This window comes from Diachasma alloeum, unplaced genomic scaffold (genome assembly GCF_001412515.2).
Source record: "Diachasma alloeum isolate Michigan unplaced genomic scaffold, Dall2.0 Dall_scaffold_00629, whole genome shotgun sequence".
NCBI classification, from domain to species: Eukaryota; Metazoa; Arthropoda; class Insecta; order Hymenoptera; family Braconidae; genus Diachasma; species Diachasma alloeum.
In genome coordinates this window covers 251,145-270,854 of record NW_021680761.1, presented here as the reverse complement: position 1 = coordinate 270,854, position 19,710 = coordinate 251,145, and the positions used below count along the sequence as shown (strand labels likewise).

Here is a 19,710-nt window from a genome sequence, read left to right as displayed (position 1 = left end):
TCACAAGGGTCATATATCGCGAGGGTCATGCCTCCCTATGATTAAGCATCACCAGGATCATTTCTTGCGTTGCAACAGACCCTCGCGGGGTAAGACCATTTCGATATTTGACCCTTCACGAGGTATGACCTCCACATACGTTCTCTCGGGGGGTACTTGCACACTCGCATCAACACATGTTTCTTCGGACGATGCTCCTGTACTGGCATCAACCACTTGAGGTTCAGCATTTCTCACGGAGAGATATCCAGAGAGCGTTCCTTCCAATTTCTCATTGTGTGGTTTATCGTTCCTCGTGTTTTCATTGTCAGCAAGTGGTAGTTCCAATGGTCTTTCCGAGGATAACACTTTACGACATTTTGTGTCGCCACAAAGAGCATCATAAAGTACGTTGAAAAACAAGTTCAAGTCACGTTTGACTACATCTGTCCCTCTGTAGATTTCTCTCAACACGATAAACAAAACATAGAGACAATTTTTATGAACATAGGAAATCTGAATTTTCATCTTGAATTTTGATGAACTCCCACGGGTACCAGGAGATTCATAATATTGTAGTGAGAGATGTACTGCCTCTTTGAGAGGGTGATCTGTAGGAGTCTTCTGAAACACTTCGATTCCCTTGTTCAAGGGCATCGAATGCTGGTAAATACTGACTGGGGATAGCATATTTCTTTAATCGGGACTGTTGGAGTCCACACTCAATAGTGAACTCTGAAAATTTGAGATAAAAACTTTCAGACACGTTGGGGAAGATAGGTACAGTGTTAAAACATTCACAAATCCGGAAAAAAAGTTACCTGGAAGGCGAAAATCTTCGATTCGAAAATGAGAACTACACACTCGAGAATTCTTGAACACCTTTCCAGATTGCAGTAGTTCAATCCACCTGTCACGTATATTAATATCAATCGAGCGTTTGAAGTTATTTGATGACATAACTGAATATTTTCTATTCGGCTGTGGCGAGAAAGTTGAACAATTCAGCAATCAGGATCAAATGAGGAACGGTCTAACAGAAGACATGAGTGGAGTAATCAGGAAGGGTCAAATGGTCTTGGAAAGGTACACGTTAAGTGCACGTTAAAGACACTTGAAGGAACCTGTCAAATCCACGCTAAAGTGTAAACGTTGGGTACGCAAACAGTCCATATACCTCTAACGCACAAGTTACGTGCACGTTGGTGAAACTTTAAGGTACACGTTATGTGCACCCTAACGTGTGAACGTTAGATACGCACATTGTCCATATGCCTCTAACGCACACGTTCCGTGCACGTTAGTGGAACTTCAAGGTACACATCAAGTGCACGTTACAAACACTTCAAGGTACACGTTAAGTGCACGCTAAAGTGTGAACGTCAGGTACCCAAATCGTCCATATACCTCTAACGCACACGTTACATGCACGTTAGTGAAACTTTAAAGTACACGTTAAGGACACTTCAAGGTACACCTCAAATCCACGCGAAAGTGTGAACGTTAGATACACAAATCGTCCATATGCCTCTAACGTACATGTTTAATGTACGTTAGAGGCACTCCAAGGTACACGGCAAATCCACAAAAAATAACCCGTTACTTACCTTGGTATCAACGTTGTGTACATAAATAGTCCTCGTCCCGCCCGTCCACGTTAAAGTCACATCGAAATTAAAGTCGTTGAAAACAAAAGGCACGTTAAGTACACGGTAAAATCACCTTAGAATTGAAGTCGTTTAATGACACACAAAAGGCACATAGAAAATTCAATCAATTTTATTAAATAGCGTCTCTTCTAGGGAATTTTTTCAGGGAATAAGTGCCTTTAACGTTCCCTTAACGTGTCTTTAACGTATATATTTTTTCCACGTGTCTTTTACGTGTACGTAAAGGACATCGTTAAAGGCACGTTATTTCCATGTACAAATAGCCATATCGTAAAGTAAAACAGATACTTAACTTTATTCTTTGAATGCAATGAACATTTAAAAAAAACTAAGATCGTTTGAAAACTACGGCGCAAAAAGCACTTTGAAGGTAAAAACAGGAAAAAATGAATTTTTTCGTGGCTACACGGGGTAAAATCGATCGGGTCGGCGATTTTCCCTAGTTATTCCCACATTCCGTCATATATCACAAGCTATTTAATGGATGCCAAGACTCAGTGAAGACTTTTAAATTTCACCGACGTATCCCCTTAATATTCTGTTCTTATAAATTAATAATTGAAATAGTTTAAACTTTCCGAAACCTTGTTTTTTTAGGCACGAAATCGATTTCTGGTCAAATTTTGAATATGAATAAATCTTTATGATTCCGTGAAAATATTTTTTAAGGTGAAAAATTGATCGCTCATAAATTATTGATAAAGAATCCTCGTAATCTTTCAAAATTGTAATTTGTCAATCGAAACACGCAGTAACGTCTTGCGCCATTGCCAATTCAAACTTTCCGCCAGCGCAAGGCGTATTTATACATCTACTATCCGCTCCATTTCGAGAATTTTTTTTTTGTCAATTTCACACACCAATTTTTGTTATTCATTATTTTTGGTCACCGTCCTCTGTCACGTAAAAATGTAATTGGCTGAATCCGCGTTGTCACTATTTGATAAAATAATTATTTAGGCAAAACCACGCCCATTCCCGACGTTTTTGTGGAAAACGAAATTCTCCTGTGAGACATTTTCTCTCAAAGTTGGCAGTAGTACGTCGATAATTCAGTCTGCCTTAACAGTGCTATCTGTAGGTTGTTTGATGAAAGAGATATATAGGACATTCCATGTCAACTCAGTCACCCTGAATTTTTCGGGTTCTCAGAATCCTGAATTGACATGCTTGCAGTCAAGTACGAGATAAGTACATGTTTTCCCTAAATTTTCGTTTCTTTAACATAAATTGCTTGTCTACAACATGTGTCAAAAGCTCAAATTTTTGAAAAATCATATCTCGCGAACAAATTGAAGGATTTCAATAAATAAAAAACGATTTTTTTCGTTTTTTTATGTACTATGTGAAAAAAATATACTAGTACTGCGAGGGCAAGTAATAACCCATTTTCAGAGGTTTGAATTTTTCAAATTCCACTATTACGCAGGGGCCAATCGAAAATCAATTAAGTCTTTTTTTTCTCGATAGATAATAATAATTCCCAATTTTTTCGGGATATTTTGAAATGTGATATCGATATAGAGATGAGAAAAGAATTTTTTTTCCATAAAAAATCCTTCTTTTTCGACATTAACGGCTATAATTATGCAAATCACATATGAAACTCACCACTTACTCCTCTATCATACATTTTTACTCAATGGATAATGTAACTCCGTTGTCAAATTGAAATAAGTAGAATATAATAGTTTTAATATCACTTAAATTGATGAACGTCGATTTCGAGAAAGAAAAAACCGAGGGGCCATTCATTTGTGAAATCGTTGTGTCACTTAGCAATGAAATCAACTTGAAATCGGTCGAAATCAGTGAAATCGTAAAATCAGCAAAAAATGGGAAGAATAGAAGGGGGGGGGGGATTTGAACTTCAAAATCGACCAACGTGAAATGGTGACGAATAACAGAAAAAAAAATTCCGTGCACTCAGCGTGCGCTCTGAGGACCGTTGTTTACATCTACAGGCGTGCTCCCTGCAAAAAAAAAATACGAAAATAAAACACGAGATAGTCGAAATGTGAAATTCTCAGAAAATATCGATTTTTCAATATTTTCTAATAATTCCCCAACTCGACATTTAACGCGTTCAATCCGGAAGTTTACCGCTAGACGCGGAGCAGTTCAGTCCTCGAGGAGACGTTTTAATTTACGCGTGATACGGTGGACCTACGTGTATGTAAAAATGGACGACACAGATCTTGTTCAAGGTGAAAAGTTTTGGCAGGTAGTGAGGAGTGAGACAGGGATTATTTTATCGATACATGTAAGAAAAATGTTGGCGGTTAATGATTTGGATCATCCACTTGCGTTCAGTGGAATTACAGTACAGACGATTGATGCAGTTGAGGCGTATGCAAGAGATGTGTTGCCGGAAATCTTGGACCCCAGCACAGATTTGCAGCAGTATTACGGTCTTTACAACAAGAAACCGGAAAATTTTCAATTTAACGCTGGCGAACGTATGATGATCCTGAAATTAGTTCAATTGGTGGCCTTGAAACCTCTCGAGTTCTGGAGACCCCAGAAAGAGAAGACTCCTGCACTCAAGCAAAACAAAGTGTTGACGAAGAGGCCGTTAACAATCGCCAGTCAAGAGAACATCGAACACGAACGTAAAACACTTACTAACATGATAAAAAATAAAGTGAATAAGTATTGTGAAAAGGAGAATATCTTGAAGGATGGAGTTGTGCGACAAGTATCAGTGAACGATTTATCGGTTGTAATCAAAATTATCGAAGAGTATGGAGGAAAGAATTTGCCTGATGCAATATCCTATGAAGCAAAAATCCAGTGCATTTTTTGTCACACATCCTACACAGATTTAACGAAAGTTCGAGCAACCTCGACGTCAAAAGATAATAGTCGTTGAGCAGTGACAAATTACGAGAGACATCTAAAAAATTATACAAACAAGAGGAAGAGATCAGCACCAAAAGACTGTGTTCAACTCACACTCCCGCAATTGAATAAGAAATTCAAGATGGTTAGTCAGCTCGAGCAATCGACCACAGTACCAACCAACGACATACAGATCCGTTTATGCAGGTATTTCTATCAATTCAGTAAAATTAATCATCAAATTATGAAATACGCTGAAAATTCGCTCAACAATTTTTTCCCTCTGTTTATGCATGAGGATTGCATGAGAGTACGAAGACTCTTTTGATTTATATTCTCTTGTATTTCAGGATCGATACTAGAGGGGGAGGCATTGGGCCTCAGATTGGAAAGAGAAAATCAGCTGAGGGAATATACCGATTTATGTCAAAGTCTACCATCCACAGGTATTTCGATTCCCTATTCAAATTAATTAATCATGACGAGGATTTTGAAGAAAAAAAACAAAATTTATCTGATTTCTTTTGAATAAATTTTCTCATTCTGACCATTTCAGGATTGATAGAGACTGCAGAGATGACAAAATTCTTACAAATGCCGCTGGAATCATCGCACCTACAATCTCCAGTACAATCAACGAACGTAACACAACTGAAGCCTGTAATCTATTCGCCTGGTCAACCTGCGGGGCCACCTGGTGGATCAGCAGCTCAGCTCAACCACAAACTGAATCACACGTCAACAATCTCTTGAATCGAAAATGCAAGATGATTTTTCGATGTCGTCCACTATTAGAGAGTCACTGAGTATCATCAACAATTTGGGGTCGGGGGAAGTTTGAGTCAGGGCAGTTGCCGAACGAATTGCTCTGATAAGATAGATAATATAAGGACGAAAGTTCGGAAACGTGATAATTCTCGGAGTACTCGGAATTTCAAACAGCTTCATTCATCTAATACCGCGAATCAACCGCTAATCACGAATTAATTTCCCATTTTCGATGAAGTACAGAAGCTCATAGTTGAAAATGACAAACTAAATCGCATTATTACCTCTCTTGTTGAAAGTCAAAATAATCAATCGAACAAAGTTCCTTCGTAAGACGATAATTGTAAATTTTTTTAAAATTTGCAACAAGTTGCAATGGGTCAGTGTCATGGACAGCGGAATCAAAAGTATAATGATGGCTACGAAACATTATATTCAAATCTGCCACTTCCTTTATTAAGTACGATAAGTCGAGTAATTGATGATACTGGTTGTCATATGATTGAAGGTGTTTGTAGGGTTAAAGAGTTGAAGAGATTTTTAATATCGAGGAATTTACCAATGGTTGTGTTCTTAAGTGAAGATGCAACACGTATTACTGGCAGAATCCAGTACGATTCAGAGCCCAATCAGTTAGTGGGATTTGTTTTGCCTCTGAATATGAATGGCATGCCTCTATCGGGGAAATTTGCTGTCACGTCAGCAAGTGCAATTGAAAAATCATTTGAGTCAGGGCAACCTGCAAGTTTAATCTACGCGGTTATGGCACAGCCCCTTCAGGAGAATTCCCCCACCTTTTATTTACTATTATTTGGTAGTGATAATAAGTTTAATTATTATGACGTACGTGCCAGGTGGCGTTTTATTATAAAGTTACTTGATAGTGAAGGTATTTCGGTATTTGGTGTAGCATCGGACGGGGATCCTCGACTTTTAAAACCAATGAGGCTTGAAAGTCGATTGGGTATCGATGAAAATACTTCTGTTTTATTAGGAACTGAGACTCATTTGCCTTTTTTTCACGCAGTACTCGAACCAGAAATTCTTTCTACACAAGATATTACACATACTGGTGCAAAATTGCAAGTCAGAGTGCTGAAACCTTCAATAGTATTACCAATGGGCAATTTTCTGATTTCATCGACTCATTTACAACTATTAATGACGACACTATCAAAAGACAAACATTGTTTAAATTCGAAAGATTTATCCCTAAAAGATAAGATGAACTATAAGTCAGTAGAAAAAATAAGTGATCCCAAAGTGACCGAGTTATTACAAAACCACGTACCTGGGAGTGATGCGACCATTTTGTATTTAAGAATAATCAATTTATTTATGAGCGCTTTCTTGAAGAAAGATCTGAGTCCGGTCGAGAGAGTGTACAATGGTTCTGTATTTTTCTTTTAAGATTCTGGAGAGTTTGGTTGCTAAATATTCCGGAATATTCAATTACAGACAATTTCATATCATTGAACACGTACATTGGTATGGAACTTAATGCGCACAGTTTGATTAGTTCTATTCTGAAAAGGAAAACGGTAGTCAGCACTGGGCTTTGCTCTTCCGATCAGTTGTTGACATGGATTTTTGGGAGTCAAGCATGTGAGAGTTTGTTCCGTAGATTACGTTCGATGAGTACCACAGATTCCACAATTGTCAATTGTTCTCTCCTTGATACGATCCATAGATTGAAGAGAATGCAATTACAAGAGGATATTTCATCTGGAAATTTGAATGGTACTACTAATCAGTTTCACTATCCACGTTTAGCCGGATCAAAATTACGAGCAATCCAAGAATTTGAGCTCCCAGAAATCCATGAAATTGTACAAATAATTGAAGTAGCTCAAAAAGACGCCTTCGAAGCAGTCGGAAAAATAGGTATGGAGGTGGAGATGGGGGATTGTCTAAAAATACAGGCGAAATCATTAGATACTGAAGAATTTTTTGAAAAAGAGTTTGATGACAATGGTGAGTCTGCAAAATTGGAAGAGGAGAAGAATTTGGATGATTCAACAGAGGATTGCAGTGCATTGATGCACGATTTGAACACCCTCTCAAGTATAAAGGATCCCCTAGAATTAGGGTCAGTTGATGAGGAGGCAACTAGTCTTTCTCCTGAAAGTCCTTTTACTATCGTAGCACATAAATCTGGCACGACGTGAGCTCTAAGCACGAGATGAGTGCCTTCGTGAGAGCATGTGATGAGATACATGTAGGAGACTGGTGTTTATTCCAAGAAAAAGATTACAAAACATGTTTATTGGGATTAGTTTTAAGTTTTGTATATCTAGAGGGAAAAGCGCTCAAATCGTGAGAATTAAGAATAACTGCAAGGCAATAGGAGTTCTTTGCAGTTGGTACATTTTAAACAAGAAACAAAAAATTCTCGAACTGCAGCCAATGACCACTCATGGTTATGTGGCCATTGGTCAATATCGCCAGACAATTTCCCCACCAGTGGTTACCAAAAATGGTTTACAAATAGATGAGAAAATATATAAAGAAGTTATCAAATATTTTTAATTACAAGGTCCGTTTAATACTAATGAGAGTGGAGAGTTCAATTTGTTTCGCTAAATGTATGAAATGTACATTGTTCGCAATTTTGTTGAATAAATAGATATTTTATCAAATTAATGAGGAAAAAAATTATTTGATTCTCTTCGCTTCACACTTATGGTTTCTTTCCTTCATTTACTTGCCTTTTAATGACTCATGCTTGAGCCTCCTGGAATTAACATAATGCATTTCTATGCCCCCGGCTTGTATCCATATTTCTCCGTACTCCATTACCCCCTCCACTATTAAATGAATGAAATCAAAAATATGAAATCACTTGAAATCGAAATGAAATCGTAAAATCAGCAAAAAATCCCATGCAATCATATGAAATCGATGATTGCATGAAATCATTGAAATCGCCTTGAAATCGCCTTAAAATCACAGGAAATCAGCAATCACTGTGTCACCGGATTTTCAAATGAATGGCCCCTCGGAAAAAACGACTTAAAAATCTTTGATTTTCATGTCAGATCGCTAGGTATATATAAGTTAATGTGAAGTAATAGTCCAACCGTTTCGAATCATAATTAAATCTCCTACCACTCAGCCAATTACGGTCAATCAAGCAGCAATTATAATAATTTTACGAAGAAATCATAGAAAAACTAATTTCATTTGTCGCCAACGTTTCGAACACTCAAAGTGTCCTTCATCAGGGCATCATTTATTCTGTGTTATGAAAACAAAAAGATATATAAATACATATAAAAATCACAAAGGAACAAAACTATTGCACAATTTCAGTAATAACTATGTATAAAACCGTCTCAAAAGTTTACAAAATAATTATTAATGTTGTTACCTAATTAATCCATTTGGTCTTAAGGATTATCACAAAAATATCACCAATCTATATCCAAAAACTGACAAATACCGCTTATATCTGTCAGTGCTCTCCATAACCTAAAAATGACCCAATGTGAATCTTTCAAATTTTATAACTTAACTGCAACTATACACGAAATTTCAATGTTATGTTATTAGCATAATCAATTATTGTAAAAACTATGTTAACAAACACTGTCAAAACATCATGAAAATGCGAAAAACAAGAAAATTATTAATGAGATGAAATTATACATACTACTGCTGTTGTCATTTCATATGAAGAGAACAAAAGTTACCAAATATCACCAGACATTACGAAAAATTACTAGATTAAATGTCATCAATTCAAATCCATTATCACATTGTGTCATCAAGGTCATTATTACAAATTCATCAATAAAAATTATTTCATTATATTAAATTTACACTTTTAAAGACTAACCGACTAGTGTCAATTATTTTTAATTTTTAAAGAGCGCAATATGAGGAATTAGTGAAATTTGATTAAATGATCATAAGAATTGCCGAGTTTTTTACAATCATTCATGAAATTAACAGTGATGTTATTGTATTTTTTTATGTAGAACATTTCAAGAATGTTAAGATTATCATTCGGTTTTGCATTCCCTAAGATAACAGTATTATCAAAGTCAAAATGATGATGAAATTCTTTTGAATGACTTGACAAACCAGTTCTATATAACTGGTTCTGATTTCTTCGTAAAATTATTATAATTGCTGCTTGATTGACCGTAATTGGCTGAGTGGTAGGAGATTTAAATATAAGTTAATGCTTTCGTCGACTCTCCTTCGGAAAAACTTCTCCACTAGCCGCTGCTGAATATCTTTTAATTAATAATTGTCCATCTTCTCTAGGGATGAAGCAATGATTTTTTTTAGATGGCTGGAATGGCCTTTGCACTATTGAATCTTTGTTTTAAGCTGTCCTGGATAACTTTGTGTTCTTCTTTACTATAAGAAAATACATCAAGATCTTTGAAGTGATCTTTTGTCCAGCGAAACAGATCACTAGGTGTGAGGATAAGTTCCCCTTGAGTTATCCTCAGACTCTTTCGCCTCGCTCCCCTCTTCAAAACTGCGCCTACTCCATCACATGCCGTTTTACCATGTGCAGTCGCATGATAATGAGTTTCCGCTTCAATTCCAAAATCATCTTTGTGGTGCCCCACAGATTTGCGATTTGGTACCGATTCTTATAATGTTGTGCAGCTCCATCGGTAACATGAATCAATTTTGTCACCATCTCACAGACTTTTCTTATGTGCTCTATCAAAATTTTTTGCATCACGTAAAGCGCAGCAGTATCGTGGACAAGACTATCAGATAGAAGGACTAGACTTCGATGGCGAGTATCACTCCCCTGACGATAATAATAGACCACTGGATGTACAGTGCAATGGTCATTATTATAATTAAATGATTGAGCCGCGTCCTGAGAAATGAAGGAATAATTCTCGGAGAAATCACACTGAATCAGAATCTCTCCTTCAACTAAATTCTCCTTTCGCTCTTTCACATAGGCTGTTTGCTCAGTGGCAATGAAATGATGAGATTTCAACGCTTTCAATCGTTCACAAAGTAAATCAATGAATTCACTTGCTGGGAGTTTCTGAGTCTGCAATGTTGCTCTATCCACAGTTTGCCACGTTTTGAATTCCACAGTTTCAATTATAGCGTAGTTACAAAGTAATCTTTTCAATTCAAGTGATAGCACATCAACTCCCGGACAGTTTCGGCATTCATCTAAATGGCACGCAGGTATTGGATTGGAACACATGAGCTTCGGGAGACAATCTTTGTAGTTCGTAAGGAGGAGAAATTGAATCTTCTGTGAGAGTGAAAATATGGATGGCATCCAACATCAATTTGCAGTTTTGGTGGTACGTACAGACGCAGACAACGTGCGTACCACTCGTTCCTGCCAATACACAATGTTTCGGTCTCAACTCCGCAAACTTACTGAACCCCACAGGAAATTTCGGATGAGAAGTTTCATATTGTTGATGCAGATCTGACAAATTTTCAAATACCAGCCTTTTTTGCATAATTTTCTTCTTGTCGTTGATTCTAACGGATACTTTATCTTTAATTCCTGGCATAATTCTACTGTTATTCTCGTAAAACGTGTCGACTTTCTCAATAGTTTTATCGGGTAATGATTTTCCTGCTTTCGCGACGGCCGAAGCCAATGCTCCTCTCATTTGTCTCAATTTTTTCGCTCTCTGAGCCATGTGTGTCATGGTTCCAAATTCTTCACTCACTTTCTGAGTATTCCATGAGAATGGAGCGACTATCAAAATTTGTAGACGTTCAGCGCATCCCTCCGTACTCTCAAATTCTTCTTTCAGGCCATTCAATATTTCGTCCAGCTCAACTTCTCGAGGAGAACGTGAATGTTCTACTGTTCTCCTGCTCACTTCATTGTCTGAATCTTCATCTACTGAGAAATCGTCGATTCCATTGGGTCATCGAACGCTTCAACTGAATCAACTGAATGGAAAGAATTACCAGATCTTAATGAACTGTTTGTGATACTACCGATAGAAATGTCCGCCACGAATGGTGTAAGATTTGAAGAGTACCCGGAAGGATCATCGAAGTCTCCAGTCGCTGTTGAATCAGATATCGGAGGGAAGGCTTCAATGTGTGGATGAAAATTAGAGGGGTGTTGGGCTAGGAATATAAGTGGCAGCTTTCGTTGTACAATTGATACACAGTCGTGCATTCCCCGGCAAGGATGAAAATTTTTTCCGTAACGATTCCGAAATTACACGTAGACCTTTTCCAACGTGACCTCTCTCTCCAGGGGCGCGCATTGGACTAGCACATCTCTCGGCATGGGGCATCTTATGAAAAAAATGAGTTGATCAGTCCTATGGATAGCTTAATATTAGATTAATGAAGCCATCAATATGGAGTTAGTAATGAAGACCATTGAATCTATTCCGACATTCTCATAAATGGTCCATTTATCTCAGAAGGGAGTGATTTCAGAAGAACATGTGGTGACTCTATATTTAGCGCTCAACAAGTCCACAACAACAACTGTATGTACACTTTCTTTCATGAATGTACTCGTGACTATGATAATTTATTATCCATTGAAAAATAAAAATGAACTCCTTCTATTTTATAACTTCTCTACTGGCACATGACAGACAAACAGATTACATACCTCGATCCAAACTGACAAACAACTGAAGGAGAATAACGATTCAGTCAATTTCTGGAGGAAATTTCACACACTGAACAGAGAGGGCATGAGGGATGATATTGCAGGAGCAAGAGTCTCAGGACAACTAATTAGATTCGTACTCATTGTAACCCTTGGAGGTTGTATGGAAACACGATTCTACAAAATCTGTAGTTTTTCAGACCGCTTGCCTCCTCTTCCCCCTTTCATCCCCCTGGACAGCGAATTATATTGTGTTGATTATTTGTGGAACATCGCAATCCGATTGAAAGTGTACGAGAAATACAAGGTCTTCTTCCAAGAACAATCAGACAACGTTTAATTTTCCTGGCTGCGTGTCGTATTATTTTTCATTTCTTTACGCTCATCAAGGACGAGAGTTGACGCTGGCTGAGTCAATGATACAGAGAAAAAATTGAACACACGTGGGATTCGAATCCGACTGAACGAATTGAGTTCTTCGCCCTATTGACTGAGCTATTGCACGCTTTCGATTTCTATGACATCTTCATAACCACTCAAGAATTTATTATTGGAAGTGGCTCCAGCTCTGATCCTCACATACCATATACATATATATATGTATATGGAAGGGAAGGTGATACGGAAAGTAGTCCCCGAAGCAACAGGCCATCGCTATGGCGGCGCGTAGTAATATCGAAATATCAAGACAGTGCCATAACAAGAAATGCTGACGAAAAAGGGGGCAAATAATCTTAAGGATTAATTTGCTGAATAAATTAAGAGAAATTTAATGAGAAAAGAAATTATCTCAAGATTCATTAATTAAATGAATAAATTAAGCAGACGAAAAGGAAAGAAATTATTTATAATAAAATTTCTCGATAAAAATGATTAATTTCTCTAAATTATCACAGATGATGCGTTAATGGAGTTCTGGGAAGAACTAACATACATGTTTGGACTAGACGATCTACACAGGGGTGAGGATGTCACTATAGGATTGGAAGAGAGTACTATAGTGATACAAACAGACAAACACAAATACAAGTTGGGTGAGTTGATTTGAATGATGGAAAAGGGACAGGACGAGAAACAATTAATTTAAAAAGTATTTTGAAAAGGTGCCAGTGAGAATATTGGCTAGCAAATATTTTCACAAAGTTAAATGGTACAGGAAAAATTCGAATTAATATAAAATAAAATCAAAACAAATACTAGTTATAAAACCAAAATACATATATGTTTAAAAGAATTGATTTTGAAATTTTATAATCTGGATGTTCTACAAGGATGATTAGAAGTAATACGTTTGATCGTACGAAGTATGAAACTAATTATCCCTCGAGCATAAATTAGTCTTTGAGTACAATTCTTATTTTTGTTCGAGGCTCTAATGCGGAGTAAGATTGAGTTCAACGTTTTCAGCAGAGGAGCAATATAAGTAATTAATCATAAAATATTTAAATAAAATAAACAGGTGCAAAAATGCTGCTAAATGCTCAGTGGAGGGCCGTGGTGGACGAGCACGAGCAATGTGTCCTCATGGACACACCAGCTATTGTACCCAAGATTTATGAACATCCAAACATTACTACTGAGGAGAGGGAGGAGTCAAAGGACGAGGTGAGTAAGAACGGGGGTGAGAAAACTGGAAGAGTCGATGAGAAAACAGATGAGCAACAGACGAGTGGAAATGAAGAAAACCCAGTAGTAATGAACAGTCTCAAATCAGGTAAATCTAAACCCCAAGTGACAGAAATCGAATACGTGGAACCTAAAATTGTAATAAGGAACACGATACCAAAACCCTCAAAAGATCCTGCGAAAACTAACTCTAACAATACCAAATCTAATGTTCCAGTGGAAGAGAAGTTAAATTTGACAATTGACAAACTTAACAAAGTAACTGACACTCTTAAGGAGATCGCCAATCTCCAGACACACCACTCGTTTTATCTGGGACAGACTCAATGACGTAGTTAAAGAATTAGGTGACATAAAAAATAATAAGGAAGAGAGACTAACCAAAATTGAAACAAATCTGGAAAACTTAATGGTCTGGGCTGAGTCTGGAGAGTCTTCTGAAGAGGTATTGGACGAGAACATTAAAGTTGTCAATGAATTAAATGAGAATGAAACGGACAAATTGGATGAGAAAACTAGGGAATTAATTAAAAAGCAGATTAATGAATTTAAATCACAATTTCTGAGTCAAATTGGAGGAGGCAATCAGGATAAAAGTGTCAAATGGGTGGCTGACTCTATTAAACAAAGCTTTATGGACAAAGGGTCAGCTGTAAAAAGAGAATATAAATTAGATTCCAACACTAGATTTGAACACTTCTATGACTTCTTCAAGTCTGAGGTTGGGTCTCACAAACTTCTTCACATTCTCGAAAATAAAAGTGAATTTAAAGGAGATAAAAATGTTCTTGAAGATCAGAAATACAAAGTTAGAGATATTTTAATTAATCACATCGATAAAAACTATCATTCAAAGGTCAATATTCAAGATCCAATTGAAATTTTAAATAAACTAAAAGAAATACAAAGATTTGAAAACAACATTTCCTCGTACACGGTGAGACAGGAGATCTCAACCATGAAATATGCTATTGGTCAGACGACAGCAACAGAGTTTTGTGAGAAGTTTGAGGAGGCCATTCGTAAATATGAAACCTCAGAAAATGCTAACCCTTTGTCCCCAGACGAAATTAGAGACGCGTTCAATAATGCAGTTATTAAAGCTGTACCAATGGTACAGTACTAAAAGTGGTCCACAGCTAAAATAAAAAGGGAAAACCCTCCAACTTATGAACAATTGAAACTGGTAATTATGCAGGAAGAGGCGACGAGAAAGCAAACCGAAACTGGAGTGGATGAGGTTAGGGCAGCGAATATGACCTTGAGCGAATTAAGGTGCTACAGTTGCGGCGACAAGGGTCACATTGGGAAGAACTGCCCCGGTAACGGAAAGGGGAAAATGTGCTACAAATGTCACAAGTATGGGCACACCAGGTTCGAATGTCCTGAGTCGGGTGAGTTAAATTACAAGCCAGAGTCTGTACCTAGGTTAAATTATTCATGTGGTAGAGGAGGTTTTCGTGGATCTGGGAGGGCAATTGGTTCATTGAAGAGGAAAATAAAAAATAAGGACGAGACTGGGTCAGGAAATGTGAAAAGGGGTAGATTCGACAGGACGAGGGGTAGGGGAGGCTATGGATTTTCAAACAACAATACTCAATTGAAAGCAAGCAAGGAGGAGCAGAATAAAGGGTCAGGAGTAAATGATAAAGGGTAAGTCAATTATGTTCAAAACTAATAATTTATGCAAAGGCAATGCCATGAACGCAGATGTAAAAATTCAGGAAGACAAGTTTATCACAACATTTCTAGCTGACTCTGGGGCAACCGAACATTTAACAAATTCAAAATTGATATTTAAATCAATTGATGAAAGAAGTAAAGGAGTGATTAAATGTGCTAATAAAAATGAAAATGCAGATTTAAGAACGGAGGGAGTGGGTGAGATAGAAATAGAATTGTTAAATGGTCAGAAATTTAAGATAAACGAGGTTTTGTTTGCAGATGCCCTTCAAGCTAACTTGCTATCATTAAGACGATTCGCAGAAATGGGTCTCGCGATTTATCTAGATGACAAACGAATAGACATTTTCAATCCAGAGTCAAACGAATTATTTATTTCCAGTGTGTACAGAAAACCACACTGGATAGTCGAGTTGGAAATAAATAAACAAAGTCAAGTCAATAAAAATCTACAAAGACATGTGAACAGAAGAGTTATAGTGAACATTTTAGGTGATAACGCAGAAATAAAAAGACAGATGACTAGAAGTGTTACAGCAAGGTTAAATGAAGAAACAAACAAAAATAATTCAATTGAAAATAATGACAGGAGCAAGGATTTGCTAAAAGAAGTTAAAAATAATGAACTGGATGAGGTGGAGACTAGTGAAAGTTTAAAAACTGAAATTGAGTCTAAACCGGCTCTTGATCAACAAGTACAATCAAACTTTGATTTTTCAATTTCGGGCAGAAAGTTAAATTTTTTTTTTTTTTTATGCTTATTTTATATCGCTTCGAGTCTGATGAGACTATATGGCGATTGATGAAGACTTTAAAAATGGTTAGATCTCACCATTCTACCCGGCCAGGAATCGAACCTGGAACCTATCCGTTGTGAGGCAACGGCCTTAACCACTACGCCAGGCCACCGGGCTAAAGTTAAATAACGCAGATGAATTACGATGTGAAACTAGTACTGAAAGTTTTGATATTTTTACAGACGAAAAAGATCAAATACAGGGAAATTATAAAGCCTTGCTGTGGCACGCTAGATTTGGACATGCGTCAATAGCGTATCTCAAAGCCATTCAATTAAAATTTCCTAATAATAAAAAATGAAAGGATGTGATTTTTGACAAGTCTCTTTTGGATTGTGAGGTCTGTATGGCGTCAAAATTTAACAGATTGCCATTCCCCAAAGTAAGAAATCGAGCAACTGAACCCTTGCAAATAATACATTCTGACGTGATGGGACCAATAACCCCAGATCAGATGGGACCAATAACCCCATAACCTCACATCCGAAAGGATACAGGTTTATATCAGTATTCATAGATGACAAATCCAGATTCGCTATGGCGTACCCAATGAAAACTAAAAGTCAAACTAGTCAGTGTTTAGAAATGTTTGTTAGGAGTGGTAGAAATCTACTGGGTCATGATGCGAAGGTTCGTTATCTTAGGTCAGATCAGGGCACTGAATTTACTGGAGGTCAAACAATTGAAGTGTTGAAGGCTTTGGGTGCAGAGTTACAATTGGCAAGTCCTGACACTTCTGAACATAATGGGGTTGCGGAACGGTTTCATCAGACAATTCAGAAGAAGATTCGAGCGTATATGTTTCATGCAAAATTACCAGAGAACATGTGGGATCTGGCTCTGTCTGCTGCTGTATACGCGTACAATCGAACTCCTCACAAATCAAATGGGATGAAAACACCACTGGAAGAGTTTGCACCAGGACATAGTTTCGAAATTAACCAAATTAAAAGATTCGGCAGTTTAGCGTACATAAAAGTCCAGAGGAAAACTGGACCGAAATTCACGGCAGTAGGTATGAGGGGTGTCTTGGTAGGATATACACCTACGGGTTATATTTTGCTAAGACCCGAGGATGGAAAATTCTATGAAAGTAGACATATGAGATTAAATGAAAAGAAAGTTTATGGTGATAAATATGATAGAAGTGAAATTGAGGTTTCTCCTGATGCTCAAGAAGTAATAAATAAAAGTGATTGGTTTGTAGTCTTTGATAAGAGTGAGAATGATCTGGAAGGGGTATTAAAATCGGAGGGAGTATCTAAGAGGAAAAGAGGTAGACCTAAGAAGGTACACCCAGGGTCAGAAATAAAAGAACAAAGTAAATCATCTAGCGAAACAAATCCCCCGAAATTACCAATCGATGAGAACTTGAATTCAGGATTACTTTTGGCGTGTTTATCACAGGGTGAGGATGAAATAGGCTTGGACAATTCAACTGACGAGATATGTCATGCTCTTCTGGCTGACATAAATTCAGATCCGATAAGTTTTAAAGAAGCTATGCAAAGAGTAGACAAGAATGGGCTGCAGCAGTAGACGACGAGTTGAATTCAATGGATAAAAATAAAGTCTGGAAAATCGTAGATCGACCCATCAGTAACAAAATAGGTCAGAAAGCTAATATAATTGATTCAAAATGGGTATTTAAACGTAAATTAGAAGCAGCTGAGAAAATAAGACATAGAGCCAGACTAGTCATTCGAGGGTTTAAAGATCGAAATGTTTCCGAATTACGAGAGATTTATGCATCAGTATCAAGAATGAATTTGGTCAGGGCCGTATTTGCAATTATTAACAAATATGATTTAGAAACATGTCAACTAGATCTAAAGACGGCATTCTTAAATGGTGAAATCGAGGAGGAAATTTACATGGCGATTCCTGAGGGAACTCCACATTCGGATCTGGATAGGAAGACGAAAGTCTGTAAGCTGGAAAGGTCTCTCTATGGACTTCGAATAAGCCCAAAACGTTGGAACAGAAAATTCAGTGAAGTTGCTCTTAGCGTTGGTCTTGTTAACTCTGATCTAGAGCCTTGTTTATTTACTTGGAGTCTTGATAATAAACTTTTGATCTTGCTGTTGTATGTCGACGATATTATAGTGGCAAGCAATGATAAAAGTAAACTTGACGAAGTTAAAACAGCCTTGAGTTATGCATTTGAAATGACAGTGTTAGGTGAACCTAAAGAATTTTTAAACATTTGAATTAAACGCAATCGCGAAAGCAAAATTCTTAAATTGAGTCAAGAAAATTATGTACAGAAATTATTAACTAAATATGGATTTGAGGATTCCCATCCTCAAAGAACTCCAATGTTGACAACACAGGCGTCTAATCACGAGCGAAAACAGAGAGAGTATGATGTTGATAGTGAGATTTTTGTTTTACGAAATGAAAAGATGAACTGTCCATATAGAGAGATTGTTGGTAGCTTATTATATCTAGCCAATACGACAAGACCCGATATTTCCTATGCAGTCAATGTACTAAGCAGACACCAGATGAATCCAACAGATGAGGATTGGAAAATGGTTAGAAGAGTACTGAGGTACTTGAAAGGTACATCTGCTCTGGGTCTGAGATATCCAGGTGAGACTGACGCGATTGAAGCATACTCTGATGCTAGTTTCGCTGACTGCAAAGGATCTCTAACAACGTGCGGTTATGTAATTAAACTGTACGGTGACACAATTATTTGGAGAACTCACAAACAATCGTACGTTGCTCTATCTACTTGCCAGGCTGAATATGTCGCGATGAGTGAAGCGAGTCAAGAGTTGTTATCTATCTTCAACTCTTTAAAACTAATTTTTCCACCCCAGTTGCCAATGACGTTGTGGTGTGATAACATGGCAGCGACGAGTAGCACAGAGATTAGTGGGGGGAATAAATTAAGAAACATAATTGACGTGAAAGCTCACCACATCAAAGAATGTGTGAAGCTTAATCTGATAAAAGTTAAATGGATTAGTTCGAGAAATCAATTAGCCGACGTGATTACTAAACCTCTGACGTTTGATTTGCATAAACGTCAAGTTGATAAAATAATGAATGTGAATATTTAATTGCTGTTTATATGTTTGTTTAGGGAAAAAAAAGAGTAGATGATTAAGAAACTCCAAAGAAATTGAGGATCCAGAAGCAGTCGGGAGGGATTATTGGAAGTGGCTCCAGCTCTGATCCTCACATACCATATATATATATATCTTATACGTTAACTCTACGTTCATACTGTGCGTTATTGTAGAGGGACGTGATCGTGCGCATGCGCCGATCCCGTCCCAAGCCGTTGCCGTGGTGATCACGCCACATTCGTGCCAAGCACATTGACTGAGAAGCATCGACGAGAGACTTGCCTTAATAAACTATATATATCTACATATTGTGACCTTTCAATATTTAATTATTATTATTTCCTAAAAGGGGGATTTAGGGCAATTAAATAATGAGGACAAATGAGGGATAAAATTAACTGAATATCTATATTTCTATCAATTTACATAATAGATCATCGTAAGACGTTTGTGATGCCTTTTACTTGGATCTAGGGTTATGGGTAAGGCCAGGCAACTTTTGTACACGTAAAAAGGGGAGTGATTCTAATGCAGAAAAAGGGGAGAAGCTAGTCGTGTCGAGGGAATGCAACTAAATATAAAAAGAATAACTAAATGGGGAAAAAACAAAGAGTGTAGGCTCATCGTTGGGGGGTATGAAGGGTAATATTGTGGGGTCAAGAGGGAAAATGAGG

The 19,710-nt window shown here is 37.3% G+C and overlaps 1 protein-coding gene and 1 long non-coding RNA gene across 2 annotated transcripts in view; both read right to left on the bottom strand.

Moving 5' to 3' along the window:
- The window catches only part of LOC107043807, a gene marked incomplete at its 3' end in the record, with an annotated part of 160,725 nt that overhangs the window by 37,798 nt on the left and 103,217 nt on the right, over nt 1-19,710 (bottom strand).
- LOC107043808 lies at nt 8,436-8,927 on the bottom strand. The gene is made up of 3 exons (XR_001461274.1): nt 8,911-8,927; nt 8,629-8,729; nt 8,436-8,495 (listed from the first exon to the last, which is right to left on the bottom strand). It is a non-coding gene; the product is annotated as an uncharacterized LOC107043808 (long non-coding RNA).